The 14,851-nt window shown below is 43.5% G+C and overlaps 1 protein-coding gene across 3 annotated transcripts in view; it reads right to left on the reverse strand.

Annotated features, from left to right (window-relative positions):
- The window catches only part of NEXMIF (neurite extension and migration factor), a 194,663-nt gene that overhangs the window by 166,799 nt on the left and 13,013 nt on the right, over nt 1-14,851 (reverse strand). For 2 of the 3 annotated variants that reach the window (XM_074200052.1, XM_074200051.1), the window contains exon 3: nt 315-375. The exons of the other annotated variant lie outside the window; for it this stretch is intronic. The gene's annotated coding sequence lies outside the window, so the exon portion shown is untranslated. The remainder of the gene's footprint in view (nt 1-314; nt 376-14,851) is intronic. 3 annotated transcript variants of the gene reach the window in all.

A 14,851-nucleotide genomic window follows, 5' to 3' on the forward strand; every position in this document is an offset into this window, starting at 1 on the left:
ACTCCAAGTCCAGTGCTCTATCCACTGTACCACCTATGTTTAACATGATTGTACATATATAACTTATAACAGATCATTTGCAGTCTTGGGGGGAGAACCACAGAACTCTTAATTCCCTTTTGTTCACAAAGAGGTTAGATGACTTGTCCAAGGTCACACATGTAGTCAATAGCGAAACTAGGATTTGCACCCAGGTCCTGTAACTCCAAATTCAGTGCTCTTTCCATTACACCAACGCATTACTCAAACACTAGTGGTTAAAGTCATAAAAGGCATGCTTCATCATATACGTAAATATGAGAGAGTTTACTAACCTGGTAGATGACACAGTCAGGATCCCAAAAGATCTCAACAGGTCAGAAAGCAAGACCAGATCTAAAAATGGAAATGTGATAGGAATAAATAGAAAGCCTTACAATTAGGTTCAAATAATCAATTGGACAAGTACAAGACAGAGAAGCATGGCTAGATATCAGGTCACATGAAAAGAATTTCTGGATCTTCCTGGACAAGAAGGGAATAAGCAACTATTAAGCATCTACTACAAACCAGAACCCATGCTAAGCACTTTCTAAAGCTTATCGCATTAGCTCAACTGGAGTCCACAGTGTGATCTGGCAAGAACAAAAAGCTAATTTGATCTTTGGTTGTATGAGAGGCATGATGTCCAGCATTAGGGAGTTGGGAATTCAGTAGTCCTCAGCCCTGATCAGACACTGAATGAAGTACTAGGTTACACTTTATAGTGCCTCATTTAAGAAAGTACAATGACAAGTGAAAGAACACTCAGAGGAAAGCTATTATTTTTCTTTTGAAATTGTGTGATAGGCAAAACTATTTGGTATTGGCTAAGAAATAGAGTGGTGGATCAGTGGAATAGACTAGGTGCAAAAGCAGGAGAGGATTATAGTAATCTGCTATTTGATAAACCCAAAGAGTCCAGCTGTTGGGATAAAAACTCTCTCTTTGATAAAAAAAAAAACTGCTGGGAAAACTGGAAGTTAGTATGGAAGAAACTTAGACTACACCAACACCTCACACCATTTACCAAGATAAGATCCAAATGGTTACAGGATTTAGACATAAAAAAACAATACTATAAGCAAATTAGAAGATCAAGGACTAGTTCACCTGTCAGGTCTATGGAAAGGGGAGCAGTTTCTGACTAAGGAAGAGATGGAGAACACCAGTAAAAACAAACTAGATGACTTCGATTACATTAAATTAAAAAGCTTTTGCACCGATAAAACCACTGTAACCGAGATAAAAAGAAATGTAGTAAATTGGGAAACAATCTTTGCAACTAATGATTCTAACAAAGGACTCATTTCTAAAATATACAGAGAACTGAGTCATACTAAAAAAAAAGCCATTCCCCAATTGACAAATGGTCAAAGGATATGCAAAGGCAATTTACAGATGAGGAGATCAAAGCAATCCATAGTCATATGAAAAATTGCTCTAAATCATTAATTATTACATAAATGCAAATTAAAGCTTCTCTGAGGTACCAGCTCACACCTCTCAGACTGGCCAATATGACCAGAAAGGATAATGATCATTATTGGAAGGGTTGTGGGAAATCTGGGACACTATTACACTGTTGGTGGAGCTGTGAACTCATCCAACCTTTCTGGAGAGAAATTTGGAGCTACTCCCAAGGGGCAACAAAAATGAACATACCCTTTGACCCAGCAATACCACTACTGGGTCTATACCTTGAAGAGATGATGAAAAAGGGTAAAAACAGCACTTGTACAAAAATATTCATAGCAGCCCTGTTTGTGGTGGCAAAGAATTGAAAATCAAGTAAATGTCCTTCAATTGGGGGAATGGCTTAGCAAACTGCGGTATATGTATGTCATGGAACACTATTATTCTATTAGAAACCAGGAGGGATGGGAATTCGGGGGAGCCTGGAGGGATTTGCATGAACTGATGCTGAGTGAGATGAGCAGAACCAGAAGAACACTGTATACCCTAACAGCAACATGGGGGTGATGTTCAACCTTGAAGGACTCGTTCATCCCATCAGTGCAACAATGGGGAACAATTTTGGGCTGTCTGCAAAGGAGAGTGCCATCTGTACCCAGATAAAGAGCCGTGGAGTTTGAACAAAGTTCAAGGACTATTCCCTTTGATTTAGGAAAAAACAGATATCTTATTGTCTGATCTTGTTACCTCTTAGACTTTTTGTTTCTTCCTTAAGGACATGATTTCTCTCTCATCAGACTCAATTTGGATCAAGGTACAACATGGAAACAAAGTAAAGACTGACAGATTTCTTTCAGTGGGGGGTGGGGGTGAGGGAGGGAAGTAAGATTGAGGGGAAAATTGTAAAACTCAAATAATATCTTTAATAAAAAACAATAAACAAAAAAGAGTGGTGGATCAGTGGAATAGACTAGGTGCAAAAGCAGGAGATGATTATAGTAATCTGCTATTTGATAAACCCAAAGAGTCCAGCTGTTGGGATAAAAACTCTCTCTTTGATAAAAACTGCTGGGAAAATTGGAAGTTAGTATGGAAGAAACTTAGACTGCACCAACACCTCACACCCTTTACCAAGATAAGATCCAAACGGATACAGGATTTAGACATAAAAAAACAAAACTATAAGCAAATTAGAAGATCAAGGACTAGTTTTACCTGTCAGATCTATGGAAAGGGGAGCAGTTTCTGACTAAGGAAGAGAGATGGAGAACAACAGTAAAAACAAACTAGATGATTTCGTTTACATTAAATTAAAAAGCGTTTGCACAGATAAAACCACTGTAACCAAGATCAAAAGAAATGTAGTAAATTGGGAAACAATCTTTGCAACTAATGATTCTAACAAAGGACTCATTTCTAAAATATACAGAGAACTGAGTCATACTAAAAAAAAAAAAAGCCATTCCCCAATTGACAAATGGTCAAAGGATATGCAAAGGCAATTTACAGATGAGGAGATCAAAGCAATCCATAGTCATATGAAAAATTGCTCTAAATCATTATTTATTAGAGAAATGCAAATTAAAGCTTCTCTGAGGTACCAGCTCACACCTCTCAGACTGGCCAATAAGACCAGAAAGGATAATGATCATTATTGGAAGGGTTGTGGGAAATCTGGGACACTATTACACTCTTGGTGGAGCTGTGAACTCCCACAACCCTTCTGGAGAGAAATTTGGAGCTATGCCCAAAGGGCAACAAAAATGAGCACTACTGGAATAGACCACTACTGGGTCTACCCTGAAGAGATGATGAAAAAGGATTAAAAACATCACTTGTACAAAAATATTCATAGCAGCCCTGTTTGTGGTGGCAAAGAATTGAAAACCAAGTAAATGTTCTTCCATTGGGGAATGGCTTAGCAAACTGTGGTATACGTATGTCATGGAACACTATTGTTCTATTAGAAACCAGGAGGGATGGGAATTCAGGGGAGCCTGGAGGGATTTGCATGAACTGATGCTGAGTGAGATGAGCAGAACCAGAAAAACACTGTACATCCTAACAGAAACATGGGGGTGATGTTCAACCTTGAAGGACTCACTCATTCCATCAGTGCAACAATCAGGAACAATTTGGGGCTGTCTGCAATGGAGAATACCATCTGTATCCAGAGAAAGAACCATGGAGTTTGAAAAAAGTTCAAGGACTATTCCCTTTAATTTAGGGGAAAAAACTGATATTTTATTGTCTGATCTTGTTATCTCATACTTCTTGTCTCTTCCTTAAGGATATGATTTCTCTCTCATCACACTCAATTTGGATCAATGTACAACATGGAAACAAAGTAAACACTGACAGATTTCTTTCAGTGGGGGGTAGGGAAGTAAGATTGGGGGGAAATATAAAACTCAAATAAAATCTTTAATAAAAGAAAAAAAGAAATTGGGTGATAGGGAGAAAAAGAGGAGGAATTATGAAGGAAGCGATTCAGAGAGTTTGGGAATTTTTCATTAAGTCAGAGACTGAAATCTGGGGGAGGGAAATTTAAAAGAACTGGAGAAGAAAGTGAAGGAGGAGAAGGATGAAGAAGATTTGAGTTGCAGGTGAAGGAAAAGGGAGAGACCCAAAAGGAAAAGGAAGTTGGGGGTGATCATCAAGGTACAAATGAAATGACATGAGGAGTGACAACTCCAGAGTGTAAGTCCCCCAACAGGCATTGCAACCACAGCAAGTTGGCCACAACAAGCACTAAGGATCCTGTTCGAAGAAAGAGCAAGAATAAATTGACCATGGCCTACATTGATGTTTGTATGACATACAAATATCTATGCTGAAAGTTCATCTTTCTCCTAAAACAAAAGGTAAAAGAAATCTCATTGTTCAGAAAAAAATGAAATGATTCTTTTAAAAAATGGAACACTATCACAGGAAAAACAAAGAAAAAAGGATCTTCAGAACAGAGGAGAATCTCGGGCTGCATCAGGAGCTTAGAGGAGAGAAAAATCTGCCAGTGAGAAGAAAAGGAGGAAGGACCATTGAATAATTAGGTGTGGAGGTTTTTCTTGAAAAAAAAAAAAGGAAGCTCTATTATTAAGCTATTATTCACATGAGGAAATCCAGGAACCCAAGCAGGGAAAGCACGATAGAGAATATTCAGGGTCAACAGAGACAGATGTAGAAAAGATACTGTCATTAAAATATATACTACAGACCACCTATTCAGAAAGAAGACATAGATGAGGAGGTTTAAGAGGATCAGAATCCTGGCCTGGAGGTATAGTGCAGTTGGAATGAGAAGATTCAGTTATCAAGACATCTACTGGATCTCACTGCCAAAAAGCAGGAGTTTGGGGTTTGTATTAATGACAATTTCATCCTACAAAAGTTGGAGGAACCACAGAAGGAAACCACTATTCTGACCTGACTCATAAGAACGATAGTTTACTGCTAAAGTGGAAGTCATGGGAACTGGGAAATGACAATTACATCTTAGAATTTACAAAAGAAAAAGAAAACAAAACAAAAAACAAAAAAAAAACAAAAAAAAAGAGAGAGAGAAAAGAAAACTAAGCATAGTGTTGACCCAACTTGATTTTTTTTAAAGAAGAGAAAGAATTTGTAAGTTATAGGTCATTAGTCTTGACTTTGATTGTTAGAAAGAGACAACACAGCATGGAGAACATGCTTTGGACTCTGGAAGGCCTGGGTTCAAGCTTTGCCTCTGACACATACTAGCTGTGTGACTGTGGGCAAGTCACTTACCTTCTCAAGTGTCCCAAGTAAGATATGTATAAGTACTAACAGCAAGATTTTTCTGCTATGGACCTGCCTCATTCATCCCTAACTCCTCTTCCCTCTGGCCTTTTTCTGGAAACTTCCCAACTCTTTTCATCCCTCTACTTGTGCATGCTTTCATTTTCACTATTTCCGTCATTAGACAATCTCAAGCATCTTCCTGTCTATGGCATTAAAGGCGGGAAACCAGGTGGATGTACCCATGCCCTCCCTGGCAAGAAGGAGATGGATCCCCAACTATCTCACAGCATTGTGAGACTGGGAAAAATGACATAGAGTGGCAGAACTCTGAGCACCAAGTGCTAGTTGAGCCTCCCTCCTCCTCCTTTGCCATAATAAAGATTTATTGTTTTACTCATTACCGGGCTGACTGCTGTGGAAAACTCCTTTTAAGTTCTCAAACTACAATGGGTCTAGGTTGGTAGCATGAAAGGAAGAGCCAGAGAAGGCTTCAGAAAGAACCGGTCATGCACACTCATTTTCTCTCCTTTTTTTGACAGGGTTACCAGCCTGGTAGAGAAAATACTGTAGATTTCAACAAAGCATTTACCCAAGGTTCTCATGCCATTTTTTGTAGACAAGATGGAGAGATGTGGGCTAGATGATAACTCAGTTATGAGAACTCTTACTGGAAGATTGGTCAAACCAGGAGAATAGTTATTAGTGAGTCAATGTCAACTTGGAAGGAGGTTTCTGGTGGAGTGCCCTCAGGATCTATGCTTGGCCTAAGCCATTTACCACCTTCATCACCATTTTACCCAACAAAAACCTGTCAAGGGTCAAATACAGAATTCAATATCCATTCATGAATACAATGTAATCCACAGCACTGAAGAGCAAAACAACAAATACGAGATGCACCTCATGAACAAGGCCCTGGACTGCTGTGCAAGTTGGACACACCGATTAGATGATACAAAGCTGACAAGGGAGACAAGAATAGCATCCAAAAAGAGCTCAACAGGCCGGGTCACTGGACTGAACCTTAATAAGATGCAATTGAATAGGGACAAATAGAAAGTCTGACCAATGGGATTTTTTTTTTTTTAAATCGCCCCCTTAAGTATAAGGTGGGAAAAGTATAACTGGACATCAATTCTGAAGATGATTTGGGGATATTTGTGGACTCCAAGCTTCTTCTGAGTCAGCAGTCCCCAAAGCTAATGAAATTCTAGGTTGAATTGAATGTGTTCAGGACTCAGGTCTGATTCTCTATGGAGTACTGAGTTTAGTTCTAGGCGGCATGCTGTATTATCAAGGTAACGCCAATGAACAAGAGTGTCCAGAGGTCAAGGGCCTCAGATTCATGTCATAGAAGGGTTGAATGAATGAAGGAACTGAGTTTGTTTAGTCTGAAGAAAAAGGCTCTTTTTTTGGGGGGCGGGGGATATTATTTTTCTCCTGTTCTACTTGGGATTCCTACTCAAGTCCAGGTTGAATTAGATTCCTTCTGGGGCTCCTTTTGCCTCTAAGCTCCTAAGCTACTAGGTTGTGGACTGTGAGAGTGCCAATGCTAAGAAATCTCCCCCACAGCCTCAGGTTCTTCTGAGATGGCAGCAGGAAAGTTGCCACCTTGTAGGGCCAGCTGAGCAAGCCACAAGCTGGGCAGGTGAGGATGCTCACTGTTCTCTGACCCTTACTCATCAAGCAAAGAGCAGCAGTATCTGCAGGCCCCAGAGAAACCCAACAGCAGGCCCATCCTTCCCATGATGCCAGGGCCCACTCCTGAGCATACTGCCTGCTGCCAAACCTCATAGCTCACTGGCTCACTCCCTCTCTCCTTCCTTCCCTCCTTCCTTCCTTTTCTCTCTCCCTTCCTCCCTCCCTCTCTCCTTTCCCAAGCCTGCCTGCTCAGCACAGGCCTAGAGTGGGTGTGGGGCCTTTCTGACAAGCTCTTGCTTCCCCCCCCCCCTTCTGGGGAGGAGGGAAGAAGAGAGAGGCGGAGGTGAGAGAGAAAACACACAGCCATTTTTGCAATTAAATTTCCGAACCTTTTCATTATGCAATTTCAATTCATTAAAAGGTTTTTCCCTCCCCCCCCACCATGTCCCAAATTCCCTTTTGAATGTAAAACCCCACCAAGTTCCCCAGGATGGGAATCAAGGCAGTGGAGCCCCCAGGCCTGCCTGTGGCCCAGACAGGAGGGGCTTTTAGCCTTGGGCAGCAGCTTACAATAACAGTGCTGTTTCTCTCCTGGGCCAAGGCAGCTGCACAGAAACCAAAGGGTTTCATAGGTACAGACTGTGGCTCCTGAGCTTGGGCACCAAGAAAGGGATAACTGCCAAGTGGGAAGAGGCCACGTGGCATGGCGTGACGTGGCAGGGCTGCTGGAAGAAGCTGCCAGGACCAGGCCTGCTGACCCCTGTTTTCCTCAGACTGGGCCCTATCCGAATATTACTTCCTTTGATTCTTGGAGCAACTCTGGAGGGAGGTGCCATTATCATTGCCATTTAACAGAAGAGAAAACTGAGGTCCCCAGAAATGAGTTGACTCACTCACAATCCCAAAGCTTTTCTGAAGCAGGAGTCAAAGGCCCCATTCCATGTCTTAGCTTGGTCTTATCTAAGAGTTTCACATTTTAAACATAAAACTTGGGGTGTGGAGGGAATGGAGGACAGATGTAAATAGACAAGTGGGCAGCCCCACCTTTGTTTGAGAGGACAGCCAGTTGTCTCCTGGGAAAGAAGGAGCCATTTGGACCCTGTTGCTCCAGTCCCCAGCCAAGCAGAAGCCCAAGGGAAACCAAGCCTTTGGTTGGCAGCCGGCCTAGCTGAAGACACAGATGTGTTCACTGAGCATACCTGGCAACTCCAAGAGACTCCTGGCCTCCCTTTCCCTGCTTTCAAAAGGGGTTATATCAGCTCAAGTGCAGCCTTTTTTCTTTTTTTAATTTAATTTTTGGGTTTTTTTTTTTTGCAAGGCAATGGGGTTAAGTGCCTTGTACAAGGCCGCACAGTTAGGTAATTATTAAGTGTCTGAGATTGGATTGAACTCAGGTACTCCTGACTCCAGGGTCGGTGTTCTATCCACTGTGCTACCTAGCTGCCCCCACCACCACCAAGCTACCCCAAGTACAACCTTCTTCACAAAATCTGCCCTTACTCCTAAACTCAAAGGAGTGCAGACTGGAAGGGACCTCTTAGAAGTCATTTTAGAGATGAAGTTAGATGACTTGCCCAAGGTGATAGTTTCTGAGCTGGGTCTGGAACCCAGGTCTTTCTGACTCTCAGTCTAACACTCTATTCTATCACATTTCAGTTAAGTCCAACTGAGTCCTTTCACAGATAAGAAAACTAAGGTTCAGAGAAGGGCAATGTTGAGCTTGAAGGATTTGGGATTTGGTCACAAAGCTCCAAAGGGTTAGAGCTGGGTCTCCAAGTGGGGTCTCCTGCCCCCAACCCCTATCCAACACAACATACAATTCCTCAGCAGAGAGTTGGGTGGGCCCCAGCTAGCCTGTGCCTTCTACCAGGTCAACTAGACTTGGCTGACCTTAACAGACTTTGCTTAGTAGCTTGAACAAAATTCTTGCCAAGATCTAAATACATATTTTTCTCCTCTTCCCACCCCCCCTTCCCCAGCTTTTCTCCCAACCAGAATTAGTCAACTTGGCCACCGGCCATGAAACCTAATTATTTCTGTGAGAGCGTTTAAGTGTGGAAGTACAACCACTGATGAGCAGGCAAGCTAGGCTGGGAACACCATGTGGTTCCTTGGACTTGGGGCCCCGCCGAAGAGAGGCAAAAGCTAGAGGGAAGAACAGAAGGGCTGAATGGCAAACCCTCAAAGACAGACAGACAGACAGAGAGCACAACTGCAGAGAAATTCAAAAGGGCAAAGGGACCAAGGCCCCTGCAGCTGGAAACTGAGGAGGTCCAGGGACCAAACCTGCCACTGCTATATAATGCGAGTCTTCTCCCCTCTCTGGGCCACCATATCTCAAAGCCCTTTCAGCCATTCAGACCACCTTGAGTTAGTATGGCGGCCTTCTGCTCAGGAGTCGCAAATACCTGTACTCTTTTTGAGGTAGCCTCAAAGTGCTAGTTGTACAACCCTATGTAACCTTGGGCAAGTTCCTCTCCTTGCCACAGTTGCAAAATGGGTATAATAACATAACAACAGAATAATACCTATCTGGCAGGGCTGTGGGGAGAACCAAATGAGATCCAAGACCGAGCATAGTGCCTAGCACCTAGTAGGTCCTTAATAAATGCTCACTGACTGACTGACAGATCACATATGTATGGTACTTTCCCAACCAGATGGAGCTACATAAATGCTAGCTATGATATTTAAAAAAATATATTATTCTCATTATCATGAGTTCATCTGGCAAAGGAGGAAGAGTGGGTCTTTGGATCCTTAATGACCTAATAGACTGAGGGACTTATCCAGGGTTACAGTTCACCAGGGTTCTAGTCCCAGGTTTGTCACAGGTCTTGTGACCTTGGGTAAGAGACTTAACCCATTCAGACACATCTGACTGAAAATGAGAGTTGATCTCTTCTGCTGTTATGGCTCCAGGAGCTCCAACCTGGCTTCTCCACACTTAAGACAAGATTTTAAGATGGAAGATTTCAAGCAGGAAGAGGCCTTTTAAACAATTTAGCCCAACCCCCTCATTTTACCAAGGACAAACCAGATGAGATTATAATTAGTTCTCAATTATCTCCAAGAGGTTGACAGTGGGGGTGGGGAATAGGCTTAGCATATATTAATGAAATCAAAAGGTCCTTGGCCTCTTCTCCCACCCAAACCTCTATCAAAATTTGACCGAAATAGTTCCTGCTTTGGGCTTCCTCTCCTGGGTACCCCTAGACCCTCAGTTCAGGGTGCTGAGCAGCCCACACGTCAAGCAATGGAAATCAAGGGTACTTGCTTTGGTATAGAGAGGCTGACCTTGTCAGAACACTTGCTTCAAAAGCCCAGCTCAGCCTTATTTAGTAGCTTAGGAAAATCATTTACCCCCTGGAGCCTCAGTTTCCTCTGTTTAATGAGGTCAGGGGATCTTAACTTTTTCTGGGTCATGACCACCTTTAGCAAGCAGTCTGCTGAAGCCATGGACCTCTCTTGGTACAATCATGTGCTTCAAACATTTCCACAGGATTTCACAGGAAATTAATTCTATTGAAATGGTTATGGAATTATTATTTTTATAACATTCATAGACCCGAAGTTAATAATACACACACACACACACACACACACACACACACACATACACCATAATCTCTCAAGTCTCTTACAATTCTGACACTTTTTATTTTAAGTTCTAATAACTCTTCCAGTTCTGACATCCCATGTTCTAAGGTTCTTCCTGTCCCCTAAGGTAAAGTATCAAAAGTGAAGGCAGGTTCCTATTTCTATTCAGGACAACAGAGAGGTTCAAGGACTCAACAGTCTCCCCCCAATTTAGAACAAATCTTGATCCTGTTTTAGGGTTCCAACTGGAAGGACCTTGGCATTCTAGACCAGAGTCCCAGATCTTTTCTGCCTTCCACCTTCAAGGTGACCAAAGTTACACAGATTATATTGGCTGAAGATGAGCCAAAAACCATATTGGAGCTATCTGTAGTTGGCTGGGAAAGGACCCCAAGAATTTGAAGAAGGCCCAGCTGATCTGATAAATTGTTTGTGGACAAGAACAAAATGCCTCTTTTTTTATCAGGGGAAGTCAATGAAGATATGAAGGGGGGGAAGTGAGAGAATGAAGTTACTTTATTCTTAGCATGATATCAAGGAATAAGCCTTGGACTTTAATAAATATTTGTTGACTGGTTGACTGTGAGTCAGAAAGTCATCAAATCCTGACTGTTTTTTACTAGTGGTGTCACCCTGGGAGGGATGACTTCACCTCTGGTCTCATAAGTCAAAAGAGACTCTGACCTCTGAGGTCTCTTCTTACTCAAAATTTCTGGTTCTTCTCCATCTCTAAACATCCTTTGTTCTCCTTTGTTGTCTCCTCTTCTCTTTTGGTTGATTCTAAATGTTGCTGTATCCTAGGGTCAGTCCCTGGCCCTCTCCTCATCTCCCCAGATGTCCTTTTCTTTGGGGATCTCATTAGATTGCCTCTTGGAAAACACACTGTTTCCAGGGAGCAACCCCTTCCACTCTGGGGAAGCTGGAACCTCTTCCCAAGTTTTCCCTTATCTCAAGCCTAAATCTGCCCCTCAACAATTTCCACCCTTGTTTCTTTGGTTCTGCCCTCTGGTGCCAATCAGAGAAAGACAAATCCCATTTCTAGTACCCCAAAACAGTAATCTTGCTTCCTAGCTTCCCTTCCCCCCCCCTCCTGGTTGCCTTCACTAGATACATCACAGTTGTGAGTTCCTCCCTCCAAAAAATAGTGTCCTAAAAGTGACCATAATATTCCATAATAGGTCCCTGAGAACTCAGCTTGGGGGGTGGGGGACACATACTACACATAATAGGGATTCAACTGCTTGCTGAATAAATGGGAACAAGAGGGAAACAGAACCATTCTTGATTCATAATTAGAGTAGGAAGCCATGTAATAATCAACACAGATAAGACAAGCCCAACAGACACATGGCGGGCGAGCAAGTGTTTTTTCCCCCAAAGTATACAGCTGGACTTCAGTATATCCAGTGTCACCAACCTCTTTCTTCACAAACCCAGGAGAATGTGGTCCATCCAGTGGGTTAGCCAGGTTTACTAAAGTTTGAGTGACTTTGAACTGGGGCAGGGAGAACAGACAAGAAACTAGACCAAAGACTGACTGCGCCACCCACCTCGATGACCCACACTGGAAAAAGAGGATGCTAAGCATGGAATTTGGCAGCCTGAGCCTGGGCCAAGGAGCCTATGAGGGTGTGAGTTCAGTGGACATCAGCTGTGACTGCTCTGACCTGGCAGTCTGCAGATTCCCCCAGCCAGGACTAGGCTACAGCTAGAGCTTTAGGCACTGCCAGGCTCCCACTGGGGAAGGAGGCAGGGCTCAAAGCTTGGGCAAGGGGACAACAGGGGCTGCCATGTCTCCATCCCTTCACCCACACAAAGCTCTTCATACACATTCTCTCATTCAATCATTAGCCCATCATTGCGAGGTGGGACAAGAACAGAAAGCACTGAACTGCGCTCCAGGATAGCTGACTTTCTAGATCTGACTCTCCCAAGAACAAGTGCATCCTTTCCCCTCTCTAGGCCTTTCTGTCTCAGTAAAGCAAAGATGTTGAGTCATTTGTTTCAAAGATCCTATCTAGCCCTGATGTTCTCTGAGGTCTCTCAATGTCTCTGTTTTACAGAGGAGAAATTGGAGACTCAAAAATTAAGTGACTCACTCCAGGTCACATAACCAGTTATGGTCAGGGCTACACATAGGCCAGGTCTTTGGCTACTAGGAGACTTAGTCAAATGCTTTTCCTCCCAAGCAGCTCTTTCACTCAAGACAAATCTGAGTACCTGGAGATATTGCAGAAGAAGTTAGACCCTTACTAGGCCCTGTAGCCAACTGCTGAGCTGCCGAAGGGGCAGGACAGTTAGGCTCTGCAGGCAGGAGGCTCAAATTGCCATGATTCACTACATGTTCATGTTACTGACATCAGTAACTGGCCTTCTGTGCTTTATTCATTCACCAAGCCCAGATGAAGCACCTGCTGCATACCCAAAGGGTAGAAAGATGGAGTACCCTCCACAGAGACCAATGTTATAGCCTGCTCCCCAAACAATTTGGAATTGATTAGGAAAAAATGAGCCTCATCTATTAATCTGATATGTAGATTGTAGAGTCCAAGGAAGGGAAACCTGTTAGTTCAAGTGAGATGTGCTATGGACCTAAACTGGGAGAGAGGGATGGTTGTCAGGGCAGACAGAAAAGGATAGATGAAAGACAGGCAGGGTTGCTAGTGCTTAAGGACCGTCAGTAACCCTTAAGGTTCATCTAACCTTTCCACTAGAGGGAGAAGAATTAATCTCAGAAGCCCCTTCCTGCCCTGGATCCTATCTAGATGAAGGGCAAGAGAGAAAAAGAGCAACCACTGAATGTCAAACTTGGGTTACTAGGAAGATGGCAGCACCATGAACAGAAACAATGAACTTAGGAGAAAAGATTGGTCAAGGGGGTGAGGGGAGACATTGAATCTGAGGTGCTAAAGAGACACTTTCCATCTCTGACTGGCAGGTCTCACCCAAGCTGCCAGGGCCTTGAGCTGAGCACAGACCCAGAGTTGGCAGGGTTGCTGCCAGCCATGGGTCTTTCAGGTACATACAGCTGACAAAGGAATGGAGGAGTTCCCAATCTACACTGGTAAAGAGGGCATTTACGCCCACAGAATCCTGGATGCTTGAAGTAGCCAAGAACATTTGTGAAGCACTCTATGAAGTCATCAGGTGCTATGGAAATGTCAACTCCGATGATGTGAGTGATTACAGGTACGCTCGCCCTCCCCCAGCTCTTACCACCAGCAGAAATAATTGGCATCAACAGGTTTGTTTGGCTTATGTGCACACCCTCAAGTCCCTAGGAAGCCCAAGCTACAAAGGGCACATTTGCACTTTCACTAACTGGCACAGCAGGCTTCTTCCTCAGGGCCTGCCACAGGCTCAGGGCCCCTCTCCAATTCCAAGGTGGGTCCAGGGCTCTCCGCCTCTCTATGTGTGAGGCGGCCAAACGCTCACTGCTGCCTGCTTGATTACTAATAGGGTACAAGTGCCCTATTACGCAACTCCGTAGAGTCACTCTTCCTTCCATCTGCCCACTCTCTGGTCTGCCGCCATGGTGAAGAGGGCAAACTAGAAACAGATGGATCAGATGATCTAAGAGAGGGGCTGCTGAGCCCCTTGAAGTCTGAAGGAGGGTAGCTTTGGTACCACTGTATGGATCCCTTCCTCCTGGAAGCACAGTGGCTTCAATAGCATAAGAAGGTTGACTCAAGTCATGGCTTTGCTATGTTCCATGGAGCCTCTGCACAAGTGGCTTTCCCTCTCTAGGACTCAGTCTCCTCCTCTGTAAAATGAGGAGGTCTCCTTCCATCTCTGACATTCTGGGGTTCCATGTTTGGAGTCTGGATGTCCCAGTCCATACAGAAAATCACCTTACTTCCCCATTCCCACTGCCAAGGTCGTCAGCAAGGGACTTCTTTTGGATTTAGGAACTTAGAAAAATGAGCTGCCTTCCCACTATGAAAGGTTAGTACAGAGACTCCAAAGACTCCCTTTAAGAGCGTCTTCTCAGAGCCAAAGGAGATGGTGACAAGAGCTGGGAAAAGCGTGGAAGAGCCTCCCCACAGCTAAAACACCAACTTGGGAGCGAAGTGTCAACTTGTTCCAACACCAATTGCTGAGGCCTGAAAACCAGAAATCCTTCTGTTCAGGCTTGACTTGTAGCCAATTCCACTCATCTTGACCACTTCCCAATTTCAATCAATGTTCAAAATAAGATTATTTCCAAATGAAGACTCTTGGGGGCTCTTGGCCCCACTTCTGTTCCAAAGAATATGCTTATCTATTTGATTTACCCAAACCTTAGGCACAGATTTATTTCCTAAAGATTTTGCTAATGTTCCCTCTTTCTTCCTCTCTCACACACATTCCCATTAATGTCTGATACCATGGCAGCTCCTCAGTCTTGGGATCCTTAACATTCCAATCAAACTTACCT

Source organism: Macrotis lagotis, chromosome X (genome assembly GCF_037893015.1).
Source record: "Macrotis lagotis isolate mMagLag1 chromosome X, bilby.v1.9.chrom.fasta, whole genome shotgun sequence".
Taxonomy (NCBI): Eukaryota; Metazoa; Chordata; class Mammalia; order Peramelemorphia; family Peramelidae; genus Macrotis; species Macrotis lagotis.